The following is a 16,921-nucleotide window of genomic DNA, read 5'->3' as shown; positions in this document are numbered from 1 at the left end:
CCAACCTTACAGTTTGAAAGCACGCCAGTGCAAGTAGATAAATAAGCACCACTGCAGCAGGAAGGTAAATGGTGTTTCTGTGCTCTCTGGTTTCTGTCACGGTGTCTTTCTGTGGACAAATGTTGGCTCCCTCAGCCTGAAAGCAAGATGAGCACCACAACCCCATAGTCGCCTTTGACTGGACTTAACTGTCCAGGGATCCTTTACCTTTTACCCTGTTATAAAAACTATGCAAGACACTCTCGTTTAAAGAACATGTAACTTTTACTTAGCGTACTTGCAGTTGTGGATTAAATATATATGCAATGCAGGTGGGTGTTTCTTTTAGTTGCTAAAACATCTGACATAGATTAACCTGTTACAGACAACTAACATTTACAGACTGACTGATATGCTGACTCTGATCAGGGCAGACAGCAGCACTATGCAACATACTTGCTGCTCTAACTGTTCATACTCACAAGACTGTTAATAACTGAACCAACTGAAATAACTGCCACAGAGTACATGACATCACAGCAGTCCTACAACCCTTTCAAACATTAGCCCTTTACATATGCATTTTGGATGCTAACATCCCACACAGGCTTCATCCTCTCCAACAGGGATCTCACAAGGGTGCAATTTGTCTCTATATGTAAAGTATGCAGAGATTCACTGCAGCATGGTCTTTGCAATATGCCGTTCCACACAGGCATTCTGTAGTAATATAACAACACAGGGCCATATATCAATAGTCTGTCACCGAATGATTTTCATCCAACACGCAGCTAAGCATAGTCTTTTCCAGGAGGTTTCAAAAAGTGTATGTGAGATTTGTGGAAAGCAGGATTTTATTTGGGAATTCTGGGTTGTTGTTGTTGAAGAAAAGTTTTCAATAAGTTTTCCCTGAAAGGCATTATGGAAAATGGGCTTTTGGCCACCCTGGCTGTGCTACTGTGGCATTTTAAATTTTTGTGTGTGTGGAGGGAGGGAGGGGGGATGTGGCTCCACTCCCTAAAAAGCTGGAGAATACAAGTGGGTTCCAGAAGAATGGAATTTTGCCTTGTTAAAAAAACAACAAAAACCTACTCCAGAAAAGCTGGTGTATGATGACAACCAGATGCTTCTCTGATTTTATCCTTCATCTCTTCCAGAGGTATATATTGGCTGTGTCTGGGGTATTTCTCTTTTCCCAGACAGAAATCATTTCTGGCTTCTATCGAAGTAGAAGCACTTTTCTCAGAGGCAACCTCAGACATCAGCTTGAATTCACTGTTTTGCTAGAGATTCTTAAGGCAAACTGTAGAGGTCCAGACTCCCGCTGGCAAAAGTGTATCCGTTTTGCTCCCTGCAGTGGGTTCTGAAAGTTCTTGCAGTTCAGAATTTATTGCAGCTGTTCGCTAGTCATAAAGCAGCATAGCCATGGCCAGCCATGAGCCTAGCAGGAGGTAAGCAGACAGTAATGAGAGCCTGGTACTGGACCCGCTCCAAGTCCAAGGGGGCCCTGACACAGCCCTCCATAAATGATGGTGACAGTAAAGGTGCTCTAAGGATGGCTGGGAGCTTTGCATTTTAGGTTCATGCAATGCTGCAGAGGACCCAGTGTAACGTTACTCCAGGGCATTCTGGTAAATTTAAATGATGGCTCACAGACTCAGCCTAGGATGAGGTATCCAGAGCAGGCATCAGTGCTGGTGGACCCTGATTAGACTGTGATGGCTGTCTTCGGAAAATAATAATAACACTACTACTACTAGTACGACGACGACGACGACGACAACTACTAGCAGCTTCCAGCAAAATATAAAAACATAATAAAATGGCAAAAATTTAGGACTTTAAAGGTATGTGCTACCTAGCACCTTAAAACTGCACCTAGAATTGAATGGGCAGCAACTCTAGTTCTTTCAAAATGTCAGGAAAATCCACCAGGCTGAACCTCTTAAAATTCTGGCAGGTGATTTCTGTCCTCATTATAGCTCATCACTGTCAGCCCTACATCTGAGTCCTGTGACTTACTCATAGGCGCCGACTCCATGGGGCCTGAGGGGGCTCGAGCCCCCTCAAAAAAATTTTTTTGGGGGGCTCAGCCCCCCCAATAATCTCGGGCGCCCTTCCAGCAGAGCGCCGCCGCCGTCCCCCGCCTCCTCCCCACCTGCTCCCTCGCCAGCCAGCCAGCCAGCCAGCCGCGCGCCCTAGTCGGAGAGCCCCGGCCGTCCCCCGCGAGATTAGGGAATCCCCGGGGGCGGGGGCTCCTGCCTCGCTGCTTCGCAGCACCACCGCCACTGCCAAGGCACTGCCGGGGGGAATTTCCTTCCTCCTGGCGGTTTCAGCCCCCGCGAGAACGACCGGGTACCAATCGGCTGGCTGGGGGGTGTGTGGCTTGCCCTATTTAGGGCCGGAGCGGAGGGGGCTCGCCCTCTCTTCTCCGGCTAGCCCCACGTTTCCCGCATATCAGCTGTTCCGGAGCTGATTAATAGGCGCAGCACGCTCGCTCACGAGGAGGCGGCGCCACTTTATTTGCATATTCATGAGCTTATTTATTATTCATGAGCTTTCCCGGGGCCCCCCCCCCCAATATTTTTTATAAGTCCGCGTCCCTGGACTTACTAGGCAATGTCCGAAAGTTTTCATGCCTATCTTCATGGCTATGAGGACTCCAGCCCATTTGAGGGAGAGAGAGAGAGAGATATCTTTTTCTCCATCTTCCAACAATAATAAAAATCAGCAAAAGCAATGCCATCAATAATCATAAGACTGAAAAATATGAAACAGTGGCACAATAAAACAGTCAAGCACCAGAGGACAGAGGAAAATGGAAGCTAAAAACAGACTCACAAAACATATGACGCTACCTTGTGCTCAGTCAGGCTGCTTGGATGCATTGACTGGCACTGTTGACGATATGAATGGCAGCAGCTTTCTGGAATCATACTGCCAAAGTAGAAGTGACTGTCAGATGTGTTATTTTGCATCTAACTTGTAGGGTTGTAGTTGTTTTAATGCCAGCTGCAGCCAGCTGGCTCTTCTCTTCTGACACCACTTTACAACTTAAAAAGAAAGAAAATAACCATGCCAAGCACATGACTAGAGAAATAAAATGGTGACTAGAGAAATAAAATGGAGTTTGCCTATGCTGAATGGTATTTATTTGGGAACCAGCAGCATTTTGCTATAAAGGGGGAAATAGGTTTAAATTAAAAATAATAAAGTATCCGTAACCTCATACTTGATTTGCTTGCTGTGCTGCCCCAACTGTAAAGTGTTTCTAAAAATAAGAAGGTGGTGATATGGGGTGTGTTTGCTGCCGTTCCCATATGTCTCTCTCAGGAAATGGTTGAGGTCACCCCAGAATGCTCCCTGAGAAATTCATGATTGCTGTGCACATTTTGAATTGAGCCAAAGTGACTTCATCCATCAGTACACCCAGAGTTACTCTAGACCATTTCCATACATCTACGGGTGTTTCCTTGGTGTTTTCTGTGGAATAACTACCTTTCATTCAGTCACTTTATACATAGGAAACCGCCTTATATGGAGTCAGAACTTTGGTTCATCTAGTCTGGTGTTGTTGACCCTGAATGGCTGTGGTTCTCTTGGTTTTCAGACAGGAGTTTTTACCAACTGTTCCTAGATACACCAGGGAATCTTTTGAACATGGGACCTCTTGCAGGATTGGCCACTGAGGTATTGCATGATCTATGTGATCTCAAATTATTGCCCTCTGGTGCTTTTCCTGTGCTTTCTCCATCTTTTCTCGGTAGCAGGGGGGGGGGGGGACTGTTTGAGAAAGAAGAAAATGGCAGTACAATATTTCCACGTGAGTATAGCCTTAGAACTACATCCCCATCTTCTCAAAAAGGCATCGTTTTGATATGTGCAACGATATATCAAGATGTTGAACCAGTCAACATACTCCTGTATAATTACCTTTCCTGTAGGTGCCTTTTTGGGAATACTTCCATTGATCTTTTACATTTTACTTTCCCACCTATATAGCTCAGTTGGTTAGAGCATGGTGCTGATAACACTGAGGTTGCAGGTTCTGTATAGAACAGCCACATAAACCTGCATTGCAAGGGGTTGGACTAGAGTCCAGCCTTTCTCAACCTGTGGGTCCCCAGATGTTGATGAACTACAACTCCCATCACCCCTAGCTAGCAAGGCCAAAGCTCAGGGATGATGGGAGTTGTAGTCCAGCTACATCTGGGGACCCACAGGTTGAGAACCGCTGGACTAGACAATCCTCAAGGTCCTTTCCAACTCTACAATTCTATGATCTTTTAATATTCCAGAGGTAGCCAACCTGGCAACTTCCATATTATGATGGACTATCATTCTCATCATCCTTGACCATTGGCCATGTTGGCTGGGACTGAATGTGTTCTACTGCAAATTTTAAAGCATGATTCAAAAAACCTCCACTGCCTTTCTTGTATTTCCAGTTGGCACCATTTTACCACCATTTTAAATAAGGTTTCTAATGTTATTTTTTGGTCTACTATTGAATGTTAAAGGTAAGCACTGAAACTTGAGTGGTGTTTTAGTGCAATTTTTTTTTAAAAAAAACAACTGTTTTGCAAGCAGGTTTCAAAATGGCATCCTCAGATGAAATGTCCCTCCTAATGCCAGCAGTCATGCCCACCAGTGTGAATGAGATGTAGCAGAGGAAACTACAACAAAACCGCAATACCACTCAAAGTGTGGAACATCACTTGCAATTCCATTCACAGAAGAAGGGCAAAGACTGGACAGGGCTTGGAGCTGCCCATATGAAGCCAATCTAAGGTTTAATTGGCATGCAGACTTGCAGAAAATAACCACTGATCATCTCTAGGTCATCCCATGCCAACAGAACTTGTGTTTGAATAACGTGGGCAGTGACTTGTAAGAGATGGAAAGCTTCATATTACATCCATAATGTGCACAACAGAAATTAATGCAAGCAGCCATAACATGATGTTTTTTTATAGTGCTTGGTCCTGTCAAGTCTTATTTATTTAGCCTTTGATCTTCTGTTTTAATTTAATTAAATGGGGTGGAAGAATATATCAGTGTCATGGTGGGACAATTTCATCAACAGCTGCTAATGATTCATTTCGTACATTGCCACACACACATATATCATACTGGATTAGGTTGGCCCTTAGCATTGAGACAATTATTTCTCATTAGTGGTCACCAGCAAGATTTCCCATGGCTTTTAGGTGACTATAATTTTCAAATTTAACAAACCTATCAATTCCCCTTCCTTTTCTTGTAAAACACACACACAGAGAGAGAGACAGAGAGAGAGAGAGAGAGGGAGAGAGAGAGAGAGAGAGAGAGAGAGAGAGAGAGAGAGAGACCAAACCATGACTGTTACAGCAACAAAGAAAGAGGGTGGTCAGGCCTGGTAAGCCTTTAAACTGCAGAAGAGAGGTTGAGGATGTACACTCGAATGGGTCCCACAATCTAAATGACACCTATTCTCACTCTGCAGCTGTGTTGATCACATCTGTGCTACACATCTGCTATACAGATGTGTGAAATCAGCATAAGGGTAGTGTCTACATCCACTGCCAGTGAGAGCTATTTTGGCTTGCATTTTGCCTGTGAGCCTGTGTGAGTCTTCCATTTTAGCAGTTGGGCTGTCTGAAATGATTTTGCTGCCCCAGGTGAGATTAATCACCTATATAGGCATCTTGGTCTATGCAAAGGGAGGCAAATTATACTTCCCCATCCCCTCAAGGCTTTCCTGATCTTGTAGTGTGGTACAGCAGTTACGGTATTGGACTACGACCTGGGAGAGGAGAGTTCCAGTTACCACTTGACCATGAAGGAAGCTCACTGGGTGATCTTGGGGTCAATCATTGCCTCTCAGTTGTTGTGGGGATTAAATGAGGAAGGGAAGAATCATGTATAGTGGTACCTCGGTTTACAACCATAATCCATTCTGGAGGTCCATTTGTAAACCAAAACCAAAACAGGTTGTAACTCAAGGCACGCTTTCACCAATGGGGCCTCCAAAAATAATTCGTTCGTAATCCAAAACAAATGGGTTGTAATCCAAAAAAAGGTTGCAAACCGGGGCACGCACTTCTGGGTTTGATGTGTTTGCAATCCAAAACGTATGCAAACCAAGACGTATGCAAACCAAGGTACCACTGTATGTCCCTTTAAGATCCTTGGAGAAAAAAGGTGGGAGATATTGCTGTTGTTGTTGTTGCCCTTTGCAGGGGAACTCAAAGGGACACCTACAGCACCAGGATCCTTCGATCAATAGGAATGGGTTAAGGGAGAAACTGTCCTCTCCCTTTATATGATTTTTCCAGTTACAGGCCCCTTCCCCTGCTCTGTACAAACAAATGGGCCCTTTTGCTCCATTCATTTGTGGAATGAAGAAAGGGGGAATTGACTGCAGCCTGAAAAACAGATATCTGGTGTATGTGTTTAAATTCCTCCTTGAAGGGTTTCCTGAGTAGCCTGGAGCCCTGAAGTTCTACTCCCTGGGCAGCCATCTGTCCTGACTATAGGGATTTTGTAGAACTAGAATACTCATAATATTATATGGAGGCCCTTTCTGAGGTTTAATGGTCCTGAGTGCCATGATAAATGTTTGGATTTTTGCCTGCACTTGGCTTCTTTAAAATCTCCTTCAGCTCAGAGTGTGGTATTCCATCGTCATAAAATCAGTGAAGAAATAGCCAAGGCCCCTTTCAGAGGAAAATTTAGTAGCACAGGTAGCCAAGTCACCATGAGAAGCAAGCTTCCTTTGCAGGTCAGATTAGTGTAAAGACAAGGCTGAATGGAGAGAGGTGGGGAGTCCTATGCCTGGGACTGCAGGCATTTGGATGGAACTGCCTTTGTACACTTTAAGACAGGAACGTATGGTGACCTACCTTAGAAGGGTGTTGTGGTACAAAGATTAACACGGAAAACTAAATAATAAAAGACAATTTAAGACTGCCTCAGATGACAGATAATGTGTGTCATTAGCGATGAGGCTAGTCAGTGTCACTCACTATCCAGAACTGGACAAATCACAGGCTCCCATTATATGCAGGGTTGCATGGAGCGGAGGGCTCTCACATAAGAGTTAATCTATATGCCAGCAAACCCAAGCCTTTGGACTTCACTTCAGACTGTAGGTGATTTGCATGATGGAACATTCCTCTCTTTAAAAACGAACAAACCTCCACACAACAAAATACACAGCCATAGGTAATGACAATTCTGTCTGGTGATCTTTTACACCACCTGTGCTATGTCATCATTATGATGAGGATGTTATAAAGGAGAGAAGCGCACAGTGGCTTATTCTGATGTATACGCTCTGAAGAAACTTAGAAATAAAGTCTGTCTTTAAAAGCATGAAGTCCTGTGGGGTTCCATGGGGCTTGCTCTCAGGTAAATGTGTACAGAACTGCAGCATAAAGCCCACTTTGTTGACCACGCTCTCAAAAGTTAGCCACCACAGAAATGCACTCTGCAGATGCTCAGAGTGCCCCTCCTTAAATCTTCCTTTGCTGTTCCTGAAATTCAGAACAAGAACTATGGAACCTTGGCAAGCCAAAGCTCACAGGAAACGAAAGATTGTCTCCCTCCATTGCTTAAGAAAGAGCAGCAACACGAGCACGCCATTGCCAACTGCCTTCGCACTACACACCCCACAACCTCTCGCTGCAGCTCACAGCACCTTCACTAAAGATAACCCCAAGCCAGCAATGAAACTGCGTCTCCCGGAAAGCCATGTTACGCAAATATGCAGCATTCTGATTGGCTGCTGTGACGTCTCACTCCAACCCGATAGAACATTGTGCAGCAGTGTATTCTGGCCGTTCCTTTTTCTTCCCTCCCCCTCCAACCCCCGTTCCGCTTTTGCTCCATAGCCTTATGAATGGGTGCGTTTGTTCCTTAAAAATAAAATAAAATAACCCAGCGTGCTGAATAAATAACTACCCGTCATAATATCCCCCTCTCTCGCCTAGGCATCTCCCACTAACAATTTAGCCCTTCTGATATTATGCCACGTAATGAATTAGGCTTTAAAAGAATTGGTTGACGCTTTCACGTTGCCAGGTCTAAATTATCTCCTGCTGGCTGATGTATAGGCATTAAATTGTAACTCTGATTTGAAAAGAAATTAGAGAACAGTAATAATAATTTATTAATGTGTATTTTCACTGTTAGACATGATGTACTATATATATCGCGTGTGTGTGTGTGTGTGTGTTCGTTCTTCCCCACCATTCTAAAACAGGAGAGGTTCCTACCTTATGTGATGAAATAACTGGATTCTGACCATCTTTAACACACGTTGGGAAGACCACAAACTTTGCACATTTATACCAGGAATAAAAGGAGTTGTGGGCGCGATCCAAGAATATGTAATCCTGAGAAACAACCTCCTATACAATTCCAAATATTGTTGGTCTGCTGGGGATTTTTGATTCACTTTCATTTTGAGGGTTATCCTCTTCAATAGATAAGAATCTTGGAGGAAACGTTATATTTTTCGAAATCGGGGGTATTTCGCCAGCAAACATCTCAAGCGCCCTTCCGAAAGGCTGATTATTACAATTCATACGTGTGTGCGCGCGTTACACGAAGAGCTATTCTATTCTATAAGCTGTATGCGAGATACCATGACTGCATTCCATTCAAAACAAGGACAGTCTGAATATTTGTTATATTTATCGGTCGCTTCATGTAAGGAGCCTCTTCTAAGCGACGTACAATAATGCAAAGCAAACATGGAAACTTCAGTCCAATTGAAATCTAGTTGACTTCCGTAAAGAGATGTTGCACCCTACTAGACAAAATTATGCTTATAAACTGCTGTGATCTCTTTGTTTAACAAAGCTACCCCTAATCTGGAGGATTTCTCCCATTCTTCTAAATATTAATTTGTAGACGGAAAAGGTAAACCTGCATAAATGACAGGCGCAAATCATCTAAAAAGGAAAACATTGGTTTGTCTTTGTCTTTACTTTGGAACGTAATCTGCCAATTGAATTAAATGGGGGAGGACGACTCCCTCCCACATCCATAGGTGGGATCGAGACGGCAAGGTTTGCACATATATAGTCATTCGGATGTCAAGTATAACTAATTTCCAGGTAATTTCCAGGTAAGTATCCCACTATCGCAGCCTAAATTATTGGCGAAGGGTCGAAAAGAACGAAAAATTATACTATTCATGGAATGATGCGTTGGTCACAACGGGGGGAAAAACAAGAAACAAGCACATTTCTTTCTTCACTGTAGCCTTTATTACGATAAATTGCTAATAGTTACTCTGTTACCCCTATATATAAAAAGGAAATAATATCTTGTGACCCCTTAAACCAACATATTTATTGTTGCATAAGCTTTGTGTGCGCCACAGCCCATCATCACATGCATACATCAGATGGGCAGACATACAGGCATGCATGCATACATAGGGATAAATAAAGCATTGGGAAACAGAGAGGCAAATTTTCCAGAAGCGTCCTGTTTTATCAAAAACAACGAAGCGTCTCCATAGCGGATTTATTATGGCATTGGATTTCCTGAACTGCAGTATATTTTATCAGGTGCATGAAGTGATCTCTTGAGTTGCAGGTATATGTTTGGGTTGTGTGTGTGTGCATACACTCAGTCTCAGACATCACACACGGTTGGCAAAAAAAGCGATGCGGATCGTCTGTGAGATATTATCAAATCTCAAATCTGTACAAGGGAACCGCAGTGATAGTTCCCAACAGCAGTAATTGACGATAACATATAACCTTCCTCGCTTTGCTATGCGACCAGGATGTTTACCTTTATTCTTTCGGTCTTAATTCTATAATCATCTCCGTACAATTCCCCTAAATAATCAGAAAATTAAATTTGACATTTAATTTCAATAACAGTAACTTTAAATAAAGAGGAGAGAGAAAGAGAGCAGGCGCACATATTGCAAACCACTTCCCCTTATTTCTGCCTTATCGTTTTTGTCGCCGGAAAAGAATCCGGTGATAATTAGGGGCGGGGGAGAGAGATCATCTTCGTGATCACGAAGTTTCTGCCTTATAATGCATCGAATGCAAATGGAGATGGAGAGGATTTTTTAAAGGTTTCCGTAGGAATTCTAGAAATACTTGGCCAAAATGTTGCCTGTCCCCCACAGGCTATTCCTCCCACCGACGACTTCTTAAAAGTCTTCGTGAGGCTTGGATTCCTACCGTAGGTAAAACTTAATAGTAAAATCGTGGCAAATTTTTAAAGACTTCCCTGCCATAAAAACAGACAAACCGAATTCATAATATATTAAGGCCAGCTTCCAAACAAACTAATTGAGAATGTTGTATCTTCCGACCAGGAGGACTTACTTTCACTCAATATAAGGATCAGAGTGTAAATAAGACTTTTTTTAAAAAAAAAAAAAAGAATAAGAAGTTTATAGATTGCTAAGTAACTGAAGATTTCGAAATTAATTTTAGTAGAAGATAAAAATGGAGAACATCCTCCCAGGTTTTGTGGTTTTACGTGAAAGAAATGTTTCTGTTTTGCTACACTCTTTTCTGTTGTTTTCAAAGGCTGAATCCCAAGCTGTGCCAATATTAGCTATTCCGAATTCCGAGTATAAAAATTGCAGCAATCGCATAAACAGGAAAGGGATGTCTGTACATGAAAGCATAGAAAGGGCCCGCGGCTTTCCAAACTCAGCTATTCCATACTCTAAAGGCCGCACAGTCTTAAATGTATATTATATTTCTTTGTAATCACGAAGGCTAGAAGCATGAGTTTTGATTCTGATCTGAAATCTGATTTTTAAATCCCAGTGCTCCTGTTATGGGTAGGGCGTAAAGGACATATTTGCTGGCAGAATGTCATTTCGCGCTGCTTCTCTGAAGGGGGGAATCTTATTATTTCTAATAAGAATGTGATTTTTTTCCAAAGTGGCAATCCTCTTACCCTTAAGATGCTGAGCTATTTCGACTGCCTTTGAGAATAATAATAATAATAATAATAATAATAATAATAATAATAATAATAATAATAATAATAATGGCATTTATACTGTATATTTCACAGTTTGAACAGCGATTCACGTATATTACCTCGGCAACCAACAAACACTTTTGAAAACAAGACCAACAGTAAGTTAACTTCTTAATCCTAAAAGTGTATCCTAAAGTGAAGTAATGGCAGAAGGAAATCCGAATGAGCATACAGCTTGAAAAGGGTGCTGTCCGTGTTTACAACCACTGCAGAAAAGACTACAAGGGGCGGGGGGCGGAGGAGAGAAAGATTGAGACTTCTGCATTGTCCATATTCGTATTCGGATCACGCCTGTCTGCAGTTGGTGGCGTGGAAAAGGAGCGAGAATGTTAATCAACTGCAAACTCTTGGGGAAATCCGCGGGAATCGCCCTTGATTTTTATGCTATGCTTGAAGCTAAGTAGGCACGTTTTCCTTTCTCGTCCCCCACCCGCACAAAATCCTCAGCAGAAGAAAATGATTCCTTTTCCCCTTTGAGCCAATGGACGTCAATTGCACTCCCCCATCCTAAGCATCTCTTTTAGTTCATTAAAATAAAACCTAATTGCCAGCAGCAAGGGGCCTTTGGGTCTTCTGGGACTAGCTATCAGCTGACTGGCGCAATCTTCGGGGGATTTGGGCTGCATCTCCATCACTTCAACGACGAGGATTGCTCAGGAGAACTTCCTGGAGGCTTCGGGCCCTCCCGTTGCTCAGCTGTGATGCAACCGGTTAGCAAATCCCCAAACTGGCTGTCGTTGCCAATTTAGCCGAGGACAGCTGGGTCTAAATGATGCACTTACCACTCCGCAGAGTGGGGGTGGGGCGGGAACATTCAGAAGACAATCCTGCAACACGTTGCCAAATGTAACAAACTTACACCCTACCTAACGTTCCCGGTGTCCGGAGCCAGACGAGAACAGCATTGCAGCCCAAAGACAGAGAACTGTTCCTTTCGTTACTCCTTGTTCTAAATTCCAAAATCTCCCCAAAGCCGCCCCTCTATCAATCGTACATCTTTTTAAAAAACAAAATAAATTTTGGCTAATGATAAAAAAAAAGGAAAAGTTAAGAAATACCTTGGATTTCTTCATTGAAAATGCCTGGGTGGGGATGGGAGAGGACACACGCTCACACCTTCTCCCTTCCTACCTCCCCACCCCACCCCCACCCCAGTGAATCACTAAAGTTTAATACTATCCTCTCCAAATAGTTGTGGGGGTCAAAGAATGTTTACAACCAGCAGCTCAAGTTCAATAGCAAAACACTTTGCCGACCAAACAGCGCCCCTCCCCCTTCCCACCATTGTGGTGTGCGCATGAACTTGAACAAAAGAAGAAAGGAAGAGAGGAAGGGAGCAGGGAGGGAGGGAGGGAGGGAGAATGAAGGAGAGATAAGGCAGTTGACTGAAGTCCCACTGATGTTGAAATGTTTGGCTTTCCCATGGCCACAGGTACATGATAAGGCAGCAGAGGGCCTTGTGGACTGAGTGGGGAACTCAGGCCAAAGAGAGCTTTGGAAAGAGAGACCGGGCATAGGCGTTTGTATGTAGATGTTTGAAGTTTATGGAGTTTTTAGGGGGGTTTTTTGAGGGGGGGAGGCGGGTAAAGTGGATTGTTGGGTTTTGTGTGGAGAAAGGGGGGAGAGTGGGTTTCCTTGCCTTCCGCTCTCATCTAATAAAGCTGAATGGCCAAGAAGGAGGACATTAAATAAGGAAGTTCTCCCTCATCTCAAGTCAACTGGATCAAATTTTCAAAATATGTGACGGCCACCAATGTAGACTGCTTTATTTTCCTTCCTTCCTTCCTTGATGGAGGGGGGGGGGACCTCAAAGCAGTTTACAGAAAGATATAACAACCAAACTTTAAGGATGTGTGCATGTGTGGGTGTGAGAAGACAAATTCACCAAGAGCAGTGCAACACTGTAAACCTCTACCCAGAAATCAGAACATAAGACGACACTGCTGGATCATGCCAGTGGTCCATCTAAGCCAACATCCTGTTCTCACAAGGACCAACAAGATGCCCATCAGAAGCCCTGAGTACAAGAGCACTCCTCTCTCCTGTAGTTTCCAGCAACTGGTATTCAGAAGCAAACTGCCTCCAACCGTGGGGGCAGTGCATAGCCATCACCTTGCTCCAAGGTAAGTGGGTTGAGGATTTCAGCCTAAAGCTATCTGTCAATGGCTGCTAGTCATGGTGGCCATGTGCTCCCTTGGAGACTTTGAATGATCAAGTCCTAAGGAACAAACATAGGAAGAGGGCCCTGGGTCCTCCTGTGGGCTTTCCTAGAAGCCTTTGGTTGACTGTTGTACAAACAGGATGCTGGATTAGATAAGGTATTTGATCTAACCCAGGAGTCAGCAAGCTTTTTCAGCAGGGGGCCGGTCCACTGTCCCTCAGACCTTGTGGGGGGCCAGACTGTATTTTGAAAAAAATATTAATGAATGAATTCCTATGCCCCGCAAATAACCCAGAGATGCATTTTAAATAAAAGGACACATTCTACTCATGTAACACACTTATGTAACACACTTATTCCCGGACCGTTCGCGGGCCGGATTTAGAAGGCGATTGGGCCGGATCCAACCCCTGGGCCTTAGTTTGCCTACCCATGATCTAACCCAACAGGACTATTTTTATGCAGGTTCTGAAAGAAGGAAGGAAAGACGGAAATATATCAGATAGATTGGATTAGGTAGCTGGGGATTGCAAAATAAAGGTCCACGGATGAGAAGGAAAGAGACTAACTTGTTATGAAGAGAGGGGAAATACACACATTTGAAAAGATTAGAAGAAAGATAGCTTTTATGGACAAACACCAGATCGTAATGATTATGATGATAATGGGTGGGTGGATGAGAGCCAGTGTGGTGTAATGACTGGAGTGCTGAACTATGGCCTAGAAGCATAGCTGTCAACTTACAGATTTGAAAATAAGGGACCAGCAGCCAAAATAAGGGACCTGCAGCCTCACCTGTTCCAGGCACTCCAGTCTTCCTGTCCTCCTGCAGTCTGGTCAAACTCATGCTGGGTAGCTTCGAGAACACTGTCCAACCAACTTTGTAACCAGAGGTTCAACTGAATAGTATCTGAATCACATGCACCACAAGATTTATGCAGCCTCAACTTAAGATGGCTCCCCGGCCTGGCTTTGCACTGCAAAGTTTGCAGCAGCACGTGCAACAAAATGGCGTCCAGCATTCAAAAAACCCCTCAGCTTGCATTAACTAGCCACATACAAGGCATGCAAGCTCCAACCCCCAAGTCGTTCTTAGACTTCTTATTGGGTGAGCAACACAGCCAAGCAACACAGTTGGAGCCTCCCTCCTTCCTGGCCGGCAGGGAGTGAGGGAGAGGAGCTGCTTCCTTTGAAATTTAAGGGACATAATTTAAGGGACATCCATCAATAAGGGACAGCAGCAGGACATGGCGCTGGAATAAGGGACTGTCCCTTCAAATAAGGGACACTTGACAGCTATGCTAGACCAGGGTTCAAATCCCCACTCAGCTGTGAAACTCACCAGGTGACCTTGGGCCAGTCACCATTTCTCAGCCAAACCTACCTCACAGGGGTGTTGTGAGGATGAAATGAGCAGCAGGAGAACCCTGTACACCACCCTGGACTGCTTGGAAGAAAAAGGGGTATACTGTATAAATGTAATAAAAGAAAATGGAAGGAATGAAGGCAGACAGCCAGTGGCCCAAAATATGTTCCCTTTCTTTGCCATTTCCCCTCGAAAACAGGCAGCCGCAGAAATCACTACTTCCTCGCTTACACAAAGTATATGAATAAAAAGTTAGACACGCTCCTGTTTTTTCTGCGTATAGAATTGAGGGTGCCAGACACGGATATAAATACAAACACGAGAAGGGGCCTTTTCCTGCGATATGGTAAGTCTCAGGAAAATGCACACCATAGTTTTCCCCATAGGGAAACTCTCCTGGGGTGAGGTCCTATGCCTTTTGAAGTACAGTGGTACCTCGGGTTACATACGCTTCAGGTTACAGACACCGCTAATCCAGAAATAGTACCTCGAGTTAAGAACTTTGTTTCAGGATGAGAACAGAAATCGTGCTCCGGCGGCACGGCAGCAGCAGGAGGCCACATTAGCTAAAGTGGTGCTTCAGGTTAAGAACAGTTTCAGGTTAAGAACGGACCTCTGGAACGAATTAAGTACTTAACCCGAGGTACTACTGTACTGTATACAGAAAGCCTCTCCAACCCCAATATAGAGCACGGATTGAAATGTGTGTGTTTGGGCAGGAAAAAAAGTCCAAGATCATTTGGGGTAGTGATACTAGTAAAATTAATTAATTAAACCTCTGTTTGCTGTTCCTATTTCCTTGACGTGTAGAGAGGAGTCCAGCCCTCCTTTTTTTTAAAATTTAATTAATTGTTTTGATAGGAAGAATCTATTCCTAACGCTTTCTCGTCATCAGAACGAAACCCTCCTACGGCGGGAAGGAGCTCCGTTAGGATAAATGGAGTTTCCTTGCAAGTCGAGATTTTGTGTATGTGTTTGGAGAAGAATTCTCCTGGCCCAAGAAGAGAAGAGAAGTTGACCCCTGATCCATGATAAATGGGATCTCACTGACTTTAACGCTGCAGTCTTATTGCACCTTTATCTTAGAATACTGTAAGTCTCACTGAACACAGAGGGATAATTTCGAGTGAAAATGCACAGGATTGTACTTCACTTCCAGATTTTCTAACCCCTCCCTCCCGTTGTGTTCGTACACACACACTCACACGTGTAGAGATCTATGTCTACTCCACGAATCTCAGTGGGCACCCGTCTCTTTCCTCCCTCTCCCCTAACAACTCGCTCTCCCATCCTCCACCCAGTCTGTTTCCCAGAACTGAGTGATAGATGTCTCTCTCCTCCGGAAACGGCTGGAAGGCGGTTTTTGCCATTGAACTTGACAACAAAAACCCGATCTCTCTCCCCCTCCCCCTCCCCCTCCCTCTTGTTTACTAGACCCTGGGAGGTCTTCGTAAAGCCTCATTCACAGGGTCAAAAACGTGGAAGTTGAGGGAGGAGGGTTAAAAAGAAAGAGAGCGAAAAATAGCTAAATTGGAGAAGAGTTGGGGGGGGGGAGAGAACTTTTAGACACCGTAACAGGGAGGGAGAGGATCTAGGCATTCTCCCCACCATACTTTAAAAAAAATAAAAAACCTTGGAAAATTCTTGATTGTGACGTGTTCGTTTCCTTCTAGGATTTTAACAAGAATTTCAGGCGTGCTTCATCCACCACTGGGTAAGATCTTCATGACTCTCAGCCAAACTTCCCCCTCACCATCTCCAAATTTCTGTAGCATTGGGAAGGTCCTCTCCCTCCTGCTTCTCAGATGAAATGAAAAGAAAAGAAAAAAAGAAAAAGAAAAGAAAAGAGGAAGGAAGGAAGGAAGAACAGACGCATTTTCAAAACCCATGTATTCCACAAGTTGGGAAGCTAAAAGCATATAATCAAGGGGTGTGCAATTTTATGGGAAGAAGGAATGTGAAAACCTTTGCTGTCTGGAACAGGGAGAAAACCTGATCCATCTCAGGTGCTCCACAGTGGTTCGATTAAAAGTCAGTAGCGTTGCACGAGAGTAGTGTGTTATTAATTGTGGCCTCCTGTATGTACTGCCAAGTTATGGCATAGCAAGTGATGATTCTAAGACATCTTCTGGGAAGGAGGAAGGCGAGCGAGCGAGCAAGAATTAATCTTTTGTTTGTTTCTAGGCAGAGAGAGTGTAATAAACAAGCTATTGATCCGCAGAAGCCTCTGAGGGGTTTGTGCCTGAAGGTGATCCATGCCGCTGTCAGCTGCTTTTTTTTGAAGTAGTCCTCGTAGATAATCATGCAGCTTGTTTTGTATGCACTGGGCAATAAAGAAATCTTGCTAAGAGAAACAACAACCCCAAACACCAGCACATTATTTCTGGAGGTCCCTGGCT

At 43.9% G+C, this 16,921-nt stretch overlaps 1 long non-coding RNA gene across 1 annotated transcript; it reads right to left on the bottom strand.

The window, feature by feature from the left end:
* Positions 1 to 245: 245 nt before the first annotated feature.
* Positions 246 to 2,999, bottom strand: LOC308571575. The gene is made up of 2 exons (XR_014001532.1): positions 2,838 to 2,999; positions 246 to 1,420 (listed from the first exon to the last, which is right to left on the bottom strand). It is a non-coding gene; the product is annotated as an uncharacterized lncRNA (long non-coding RNA).
* Between the last annotated feature and the right edge of the window lie 13,922 nt (positions 3,000 to 16,921).

This window comes from Podarcis bocagei (assembly GCF_964188305.1).
Source record: "Podarcis bocagei genome assembly, chromosome: 13".
Lineage (NCBI taxonomy): Eukaryota > Metazoa > Chordata > Lepidosauria > Squamata > Lacertidae > Podarcis > Podarcis bocagei.
This window is presented reverse-complemented; position numbering and strand designations above follow the sequence as displayed.